This window comes from Eptatretus burgeri, chromosome 13 (genome assembly GCF_056783735.1).
Source record: "Eptatretus burgeri isolate ZD-2024b chromosome 13, Ebu_testis_v1, whole genome shotgun sequence".
Taxonomy (NCBI): Eukaryota; Metazoa; Chordata; class Myxini; order Myxiniformes; family Myxinidae; genus Eptatretus; species Eptatretus burgeri.
The window spans coordinates 25,635,296-25,645,589 of NC_140973.1; the positions used below are offsets into that span (position 1 = coordinate 25,635,296).

A 10,294-nucleotide genomic window follows, 5' to 3' on the forward strand; every position below is an offset into this window, starting at 1 on the left:
GTAATGATTAAAAGTGCAGGCCATGAATACTCGTTGGCCTTTTAACTATTTGGGACAAACGTAATGCAAGAGAGATGAAAATTTAGAATCATGAGCTGGATATGAAGGTGACAGCTTTTTTTTGAACCATTGTTACGATTGGATTAACGATAAAATAGTTTACACGTTGGTAGAAAGCTGCAATTATGAAAGACTAGTGCGGGCCTGTAGGTGCGGGCCCGTAGGTGCGTAAACGACGACTGGATTGGGGCATTTTTCACCCCCCCCCACCTCTCACCCCCTACCCACCTCTCTCGCCCCCTCCTCTCCCCCTCCCTCCTCTCTCCCCCTCTCTCGTGCCAGTATCCTCTCCCGTGGGTGAGGCATGGCAGTATGTGCAGATTCGTTCCTTCGCTCTTGTAAACGACGACTGGATTGGGGCATTTTTTCAATTAGATCCGACCAACCGTATCATAAATGGCCATAACTTGGGAAACACCTGGGAAACATACTCAGGTCCCCAGCGTCAATTGTGACGTCATATCAAACAAAGAAGAAGAAGAATTGTGACGCCCCCTCTCTCTCGCTCCCCCATAGTCTCGTCCCTCCTCTCTCCCCCCTCCTCTCTCGCCCCCACTCTCACCCCCTCCTCTCTCGCCCCCACTCTCACCCCCTCCTCTCTCGCCTCCACTCTCACCCCCTCTCTCACCCCCGCCTCTTTCCCCCTCTCTTGAATTGTGATGCCCCCTCTCTCTCACCCCACTCTCTCCCTCCCTCTCTCCCTCCCCTCTCCCTCCCCTCTCTCCCTCCCCTCTCTCCCTCCCCTCTCTCCCTCCCCTCTCTCCCTCCCCTCTCTCCCTCCCCTCTCTCCCTCCCCTCTCTCCCTCCCCTCTCTCGCCCCCCTCTCTCCCCCCCTCCTCTCTCGCTCCTCTCTCTCACCCCTCTCTCAAACCTAATATCAAACCTTGAAAAGGCACATCAGCGGTCCCCAGCAATATTCCTGGCAAGTTTCAATCAGATCGGACCGTCAATCGTGCAAAAAAATAATAACAATAAATAAATAAATAAACATTAATTGTGACGTCATTCGTGATGTCATAGCACCGTGTCTTGTCATTGGTCGACAGATGAATGGCGGTAACTTGGGAACCGCTTGTCCGATTTAATATCAAACCTTGAAAAGGCACATCAGCGGGTCCCCAGCAATATTCCTGGCAAGTTTCAATCAGATCGGACCATCAATCGTGAAAAAATAAATAAATAAACATTAATTGTGACGTCATTCGTGATTTCATAGCACCGTGTCTTGTCATTGGTCGACAGATAAATGGCCGTAACTTGGGAACCGCTTGTCCGATTAATATCAAACCTCGAAAAGGCACATCCACGGTCCCCGGCAATATTCCTGGCAAGTTTCAATCCGAAGAGGAAGCATTGTGACGTCATTCGTGACGTCATAGCACCGTGTCCTGTCTGGTTGACAGACTATATATAGGTCGTTATTGGTTGACAGACATTGTATCACGTTATTCTTTTTATTCAATTATTGTGTACTGTCAATTATTGTGCTAATATTATTATTATTAATATTATTAATATGCTGTTATCATTATTCTGAGAAAAAATGGCATGATAAGGTGGAACTACACTTCAGCTGCCATATATAAACCTTTTCAACACAGAAAAAAACAATAAAATGGCCGTAACTTGGGAACCGCTCGTCCGATTGACATCAAACCTCGAAAGGCACATCTGTTGAGGCCTGGCAATATTCCTGGCAAGTTTCAATCAGATCGGGCCGGCAGTTGTCGAGAAACGGCGGTCACAGACAGACAGAAACACACACAGGGATTGCTGGAATTATAGATAGATGATTAAAAAGATCTTCGAATCACTCCGAGCCTCCAGTTGGCTTTCTTATGGCAACTTAGGGATCTGCAATATGGCAACTTAGGGATAAGCTTGGATTGAACCCCAATGAGCACCCCGAAGTCCTCCTCCTCCCTTACTGACATGATTTCCCTGCTTTCACTCCCCTTGCCCATGGAACATGTAAACTGATTCCTTCTTCCATAATGAATGACCTTACATTTTTCCTCATTAAAGGGAAGCTGCCAGCATCCTGTTCAGTTCACGGGCTCATCAATATTGTTGCGGGCCGGGGGATCGGGTGAGAAGACCACTCGGTGGGGGAAGCTATCTCTGTCCCCAGCAGACTCCCCGGAATTGTAGGCCATCGCAAACGGATAATTCCGTGATGCGGTGGGTCGCTTAACCGACCATGGACGCCAATAACTCAACCGTGTGACTTAACCGGGTCCTCCCGTCTATGGGTTAATCGGGTTACCTAATTAATCACGTGATTTAATTACCGGGGAACACGCCCTCGGTATGCCTTGTCTGAACCGGATCACTCTACCACATCGGATCACTTTTCCGGATCGGATGCAGCCGAGCGACACTGCCAAGGACGTACCAGATAAAAGGAATGGATCGTTGGTAATAAAGTCCTGGGTAAAGTAGGATTCGGACCATGCTGGATCAATGAAAGAAACCACAAAGACGAGCTGGCAACATTCCAAATGATAATTTATTAACAGCGGGCGAGGAAAGATATGTGGTACAGTGAAGATTTATTGGGGTGTGTTGTGCAGAGATAGGGAAGAGAGGTGTGGTGCAGCAAATAAACAGGCAACTTACAGAAGGGGACACAGAGCAGACTTAACGCGAAATTAATAACAATAATAATAACTTTCTTCTGCAGTCTTACTTCGGCAGACAGGTGCCAGGACACACACAGACACAGAAAACCCGTTGAAGAGGGAGTTTAGAACCAGGAATTGGGCACCGTAAAGGAGGAGCTTGAGTCAAGAAGGGGCGGAGTCCAGAGTGCGAGGACGGAGTAGTAGGTGGGACCAGGTAGGCGGGTGGTATCGACGTCGTGTGGGCGGAGATGAGGAGGCGGAGTCCGGGCAGCAGGAGGCGGGTCGTGGCGGTGTCGACGAGGCGAGGCGAGAGAGGCGGATAAACTCAAAAAGCAAGAGGGAGACGGAGGGACTTCTCCGGCCTTTACAGGATTTGCAGCTCGGGGGGGGGGGGGAGGGGCCACCCCGAATCGTAACGTCATCATCTGAATCGGGAGTTCCAATTGGCCCCGACCCCTCACGTGGCCCACCAGCTTGGGCCGGAAACCGCCTCACTTCGTGGGAAACCGCCTGAGTGGGATTTGAACTCAGGATCCTAGGATCCCAAGCCCAACTCTTAACTATTGGTGGACACCGAGTCAGATTCATTAAGGCGCTGTCACACCTTGACGATTTAGCCAGCGTATGCCGACTTATGAAAAATTTGTCTAAAACGCTGGCACGCGTCGAATACGTTATGGGTAAGTTTTGTATACGTTAAGAGCACGCTGAAAAACACTGCCATACGTCGTAGCACGCTGGCTTTCATCGTTATACTTTGTGGTTGTCCTCAAATTTTTGCATGCTTGAAATTTTACGACATATGCCAGCGTATGACTCACACGTTCCGCTTCGCTGGCCATAAGTAGTAGGCACGTTATGCGATTGTTAACACATGTCGATACACGTTACTTGTAAGTTACTCATAAGTCGAAACACGTCGAGGTAATGATTAGCCTACCCAAAACTTATTTATAACCTATGAGTAACGTGTTGTAGGCACGTTGCACGATCGTTGCACACACGTCGAGGCACGTTATGCAATCGTTGACACACGTCGAGGCACGTTACTTGTAAGTTACTCATAAGTTGAAACATGTCGAGGTAATGCTTAGCGTACCCAAAACTTATTTCTAACCTATGAGTAATGTGCTTTGAACCTATGTGTAACGTACCTCCGACGCATATTGATGTATGTAGACGTATTTGATTGACGTCTTCTGGACGACCACAGAACTTGCTGAACGCGTTTCTAATTTACAGCTACCATATAATGGCGTATTGGCAGCGTTTTAAAAAAACAAAATAACTTCAGATATTTTGTCACGTGCCGTTACGTCACGTCCGATTGCCTCTTCAGTTTGCTCATGTCTTATTCTTATATTAGTTCCTCCTCTGTGAATATTTTCTGTTTGAGGATATTGTTTACGTCGACGTCGAAACTTAAAAGCAAATGTCCGAATATATTTTAAAATTTGTGATAGACTAAAAAAAAATAATCATGAAAAACAACAACAACAACGACAACAACAACAACAGCAACAACAACAACTTCAGATATTTTGTCACATGCCTTCACGGAGCAAAGGAGAAAAAATGAAAATTTGCCTTGACGGAGAAAATAAGTTTCGGGTATGCTAAACATTACCTCGACGTGTTTCGACTTATGAGTAACTTGCAAGGAACTTGTGTCGACGTGTGTCAACGATCGCAATGTCGTGCCTGGAACTTATTCCCAGCGTAGCGGAACGTGTGAGCCATACGGCAAGTACGTCGTAAAATTTTCAGCATGCTTGAAATTTCACGACGTGAAATTGAAATTTCACGACAGCGTACTTCATCGTTTTTCAGCGTGCTCTTAACGTATACACAACTTACCCATAACGTATTCGACATGTGCCAGCGTTTTAGACACATTTTTCATGGGTCGGCATACGCTGGCTAAATCGTCAAGGTGTGACTGCGATGTTGACACTTCCAATTCTCAGGCGGTTATGATTTAAATCGGCGTGCGGCAGGTTTTTAACAGGCTACGCCACGAGTTTGTCGGCGATACGTGCAGCGCGCTTTGCCTAAGTTTAACTATCGTTGGGCATAGGTTGTGAACGCCGACAACAGGCTAAGCATTCGGCGGTATAAGTTATCTATAAGACAACGAAACGTTCTGTGCCCGTTACTAATATGTTATGCATACGACCAACACGTTATGAATACGACCAAAACTTAAAAAAAAACATCAAGATTTCAGCATACGCCAACGTTTTACATACATTTTTATACGTTGCCATTGCTGGCTAAATCGTCAAGGTGTGACAGCGCCTTTACCAAGCCTTCCTCATTTGACAAAACCAAATCTAGCATGCTTGGCTCTTGACCCTCCCGAACCCGTTCAGGTTCATCCACATGTTGATATAAAAATGTCATTAACGCCATCCAAAAAAGAACTCGAGTCTACTCCAACAGTATGGTGCACCTGCCAATTGATGTCCTTGTAATTAAAATCACCAACAACAATCAGCTTTAAATAGTGTAACTGAGTTACTTTCATTATTTATAAACACACATTAGCATTGTTTGTGGAAGAGCTTGCAGGACTTCAAAAAATATACCCAGACAACAAACTGGATCCTTCAGTTGGAGTGATGGTTACCCTAATTGACTCCTGGAAAGAGCATTGTTCTGTGTGAACAATAGATGCTGTAATAATGTCCTCAACATAAACTGCAATTCCTCGCTTCATAATGTCAGGGACAAAAAGTTGATATGCTTGTAAATACAGTTCACAAAGGTGAATTCATCCTTTTCATAGACCCTGTGTTATGTCATCAAAAGGAATTTGTACATTCTCTCATTCTCTTTCAACATGGAAACATGAAAGCTGTTGCTCCGACCGCTGTCTCAGGTATGCATGCAAATGGTGAGTCATCGGCCTTGGGGCGTCGCATCTCCCCTCCCTCCAAGGCGTTGACGCGAACGGTAAGTCATCGCCCTGGACTCCGCTCTAGCCAATCGGAGCCAGAGATACTGATGACTGTAGGCTAACTAATTGGGGCTCAGATGACCATTGATGTCATAACTGATGAACAAATCAATGTCAATCTTACATAGACAAGCTTGTAAATGCATGCTCTCTCACTTCCTGGTTCTCTTGCTGCGATTTAACCTTGAGAAGTACAGCACAGAAAACTTTGGTTAATATGTTGTGTTTGTTTTCTTGTATATTATACAATAGATGGAATCAACAGAACGTTCATCGAAGAATTCTGCCCACCATGGGAAACGAGGAGAATTTTTTTTCTATCTGTCCGGCACAGGACACTCACAGTCGTGATTAAGACTAGTTTCCCATTCAACCTGAATTCAGCTTGATACCACAAAATCTGAACGTTAGTGAGAAGCAACGTGAGGGAATCTGTTCCACTTATCCGATTTAACACACATCAGTGATGTCATTTATTCCTCTTCATTTTCTTGACATTCTCCCCTTTCATTTGTGTGTCTCCTCATCCTTATTTTTCCATCCATATCTATGCTGCACCACTCTGTCACTCCACGGATCTCCAAGTCCTTTTAATCACTGTACTCGATCTCACTTTTGGCCTCCCTCTTGGTTTCTTCCATCTATTGCTATAGTTTGCACTCTTTTGCCAAAAAGGCATCTATTTGCGTCTGAACCATCACTTGTTTTTTTTTTCCTTCCCTCATTTTGTCTGTGATAGGCCCCACTCTTGCTATTTCCTGACTTTATTTCTTCGGTAATAGGATTGTTTTTGGTTCCTCGACTACAACTGGATTCATGACTGGCCAACACTCTATTCCCCACAGCATCATTGGTTAATAAATGGTTCAGCACACCTTTATTTTCACATCGAGTGGCATTTCCTTTTTTATCACATTAGTGCTCGTTTAACTCCTTTTATTTTGTGCCAAGTTCTCTGGATCCTCATCCTGAATTACATCATCTTCCATGCCACCATCCTTGTATATCCTTTCTTCAAGGTACTTGAACTGATTAACTTTTTCATATTTGTCTTTCTCCTGCAATAACACTGATATCTACCTTCAGTTTTCATCCACAGGTCGTTTATTGTTTTTTTTTTAATCCTCCCCCCACTCCCAAAGCCGTAACCTCCCCTCCCAACTCTGTCCCATTTTTTCTCTCCTCCTGTCCCCTCCAACCCCTTTTCTCTCCCCCTGTCCCCTCTTTACTTATTTTACTGATGACTCCAATGCAGTATTTGGTCTTCCTTTTTTTTTTCTTTTTTTTTGTATACCTTGTCGAGGCTCGTGTGAGAGCTAACACACAATGCACAGCATGAGACAAGAGGGGAGGGAGTGGGAAGGACAAAACAGTGGGAAACAGAAACATTAGGAGATCTGTGGAAAGGAGAGGGATGGGATGGGGAACATGGGGAATAGAAGATGGACATTACAGGGACTTTCAGGAAGGAAAACATTTCATTATGTTTGTACCATATCCTGATGCTGTGTGGACTGTGCTTCCCCGCTGACAGACCTCTGGTAGCTTAAACATGTTCTTGCATTTGAGTCTGAGAGTAATTGCTGAAATCTATCTGTCCGGGTTCTTCCCAACATCTTTGTTCTTTGTTCCTTTCATAATTCTTTCTACTTTTTTCACAATTCTCTTTATTCATTCTAATTCTTTCTTTTTCTTCTCATTCATCTCTTTTACTCTCTATTTCTCTCTTTCATATATATATATATATATATATATATATATATATATATATATATATATATATATATATATATATATATATATATATATTTCTTCTTCTTCTTTCGGCTGCTCCCGTTAGGGGTCGCCACAGCGGATCATCTGTATGATGCGCATCGTGATTTGGCACATGTTTTACGCCGGATGCCCTTCCTGACGCAACCCTGGTCGCCTCTTACGACACAGGGATATGGTACACCTATTTTAACCGGGGTGTACACCGGCCCAGTATACTGGTACTCATTTCGCCGACCTCGGAAGGATGACAGGCTGAGTCAACCCCCTGGTGTATTAATTCAGTGGCCCAACGGGGCTTGAACTCAGGACCTCTTGGATCCCAAGCCGCTGCCCTCACCACTTCGCCAACACCAGGCTCATATATATATATATATATATATATATATATATATATATATATATATATATATATATATATATATATATATATATATATATATATATATATATATATATATATATATATATATATATATATATATATATATATATATATATCTTCGGAAAAGTGAATTCTGGCACAAAGTTTTGTGTAAAACTCACTTGGCTGTGCTTGGATGGGTTTGAGGGTTGTGGAGTCGCAGCTGAAACCCGAATCCTATCCAGGTTCCTCCTGATAACTCCATCTTCGCTCTTTACTTCTTCGGGTTCCTCCTGATAACTCCATATTTGCTCTCTATTTATTTGGGTTCCTTCTGATGACTCCAACACAGTAGTTGCTCTTCCGTTTGATTTAATAAATTGATCTTAAGAAGATTGTCTTCCAGGACTTTCTTCCATTTCTCCAGGTGCAACTGCAACTCTTACTGAATATCTGCACACAGTGGAATGTCATCTGCGAGTAACGTGTTCCATGGTGCATCTCTCTGTCGTTCTCACATGCCATCAAGATGTCCATAATGAATAAAAAAAGATATTTATTTGAGCAGCTCCTTGGTGAAGACCTATATGAACCGGCAGCTCATTGGTTGTACCACATCTAAATCCGATCTCAGCCATATTTTCAGCATTCACATCTTGAATGAGTCTTGCATCTCAGGGGCATTCTTATTTGCAAGACACCACCAAATTAGCTCTCTCAGTAAATGTCAAATGGTTCCCCCACCCCCCACAAATATATCGATCAAAATGGTTTGTTTTTTCTCCATTTGCCTTGAAGCTGGTGTCATGCGAGGATAACGAAGCCATTGTGTTTTTACCTGGAATGATGCTAAATTGATTTTTTTGTTGTTGTTGTTGATTTCTACTTTTTAACTTATTCTCTGGTGAGTTATTCAAAACACACAACTTCATAAAGATAAAATATCAGTTTTTTGTTCCCCTGTAGTTCTCCCATTTCAAAATCTTCTTTAGTTTTTGTATATTGCAACAATTCTGCCGTTTTACCATGCGTGAGGTATTTTTTTTTCGTCACATGATTTCACGCAACCAAGTTACATGATGTTAGTCAACACATGTTGAACCAAGAACCTCCACTGCCTCGATGTGAGGCCTTCCAGACTGGTGGCCTTACCTGCTTTATTTTTCCTCATTGTCTTCTTATTCTTATTGTTAATCCTCTTCCTTCTATGTGATTTCCCTTTTGCCTTTTGGTTTGGTTCAGATCCACACTGTCCTTCACATTTAATAGTTGATTAAAGCATATTTGCCAACAGTCTTTTATTAACCTCCGCCATCGAAGATCGGAGGTTACTGTTTTCACCCCTTTCTGTTTGTTTGTTTGTTTGTTTGTTTGTTTGTGAACAGTATTACGGAAAAACTCCTTGACGGATTTCGACGAAACTTGGTGGGGGGAGTTAGGTATGGTCCAAGGATCATGCCATTAGATTTTGGACTTGATTGTCCAAAATTGTTGGAGAAAAAAAGATTTTTTTTTTTTTTTTTTTTTTTTGCATTTATACATGTTTTAAGTGATTTCCAACCCCCCCTCCAAAAAAATTGTTGGAGAATTTTTTTTTTTGCATTCCTACATGTTTTAAGTGATTTCCAACCTCTTCACCTTACAAAAATAAATTGTTACCCCCCCACCAAAAAAATTGTTAGAGAAAAAAATATTTTTTTTGCATCTCTACATGTTTTAAGTGATTTCCAACCAAAAATAAATAAATAAATTTGTTAGAGAAAAAAAAAATTTGCAACTTTTTTTCAAAAAAATTTCGATTTTATTTGAAAAATATTTGAATTTTTTTTGCATTTCTACATGTTTTAAGTGATTTCCAACCCCCCCCCCTCCAAAAAAATTGTTGGAGAAAATTTTTTTTTTGCATTACTACATGTTTTAAGTGATTTCCAACCTCTTCACCTTTCAAAAAAAATTGTTACCCCCCCCCCCCGCACCAAAAAAATTGTTAGAGAAAATTTTTTTGCATTTCTACATGTTTTAAGTGATTTCCAACCCCCCCCAAAAAAAAAATTTTGTAACTTTTCTTTTCAACAAAATTTCGATTTCTTTTTTTTGCATTTCTACATGTTTTAAGTGATTTCCAAACCCCCCCCCCCCCCCAAAAAAAAATTGTTGGAGAAAAGAACTATAACTCGTCGGCACTGTTGACATCATATTTAATGAATAAGATATAATGTTCACTCGAGTGACCCAGCAGTATTGGCGGCAGAGGTTTTGCACTCTCCCGAGTGCTCCCCCTCCAGTTAAACTCTGCCATCGAAGATGGATGGAGGTTACTGTTTTCACCCCTTTCTGTTTGTTTTTTTGTTTGTTTGTTTGTGAACAGTATTACGGAAAAACTCCTCGACGGATTTCGACGAAACTTGGTGGGGGGATTAGGTATGGTCCAAGGATCATGCCATTAGATTTTGGACTTGGTCCAAAATCCAATATGGCCGCTATGGCGGCCAATTTGAAAAAAAATTTGAATTT

The 10,294-nt window shown here is 42.5% G+C and overlaps 1 protein-coding gene across 4 annotated transcripts in view; it reads left to right on the forward strand.

Annotated features, from left to right (window-relative positions):
* SLC25A15 (solute carrier family 25 member 15) overlaps positions 1 to 10,294 on the forward strand; it is a 50,727-nt gene that overhangs the window by 22,658 nt on the left and 17,775 nt on the right. The gene's annotated exons all lie outside the window — the stretch shown is intronic.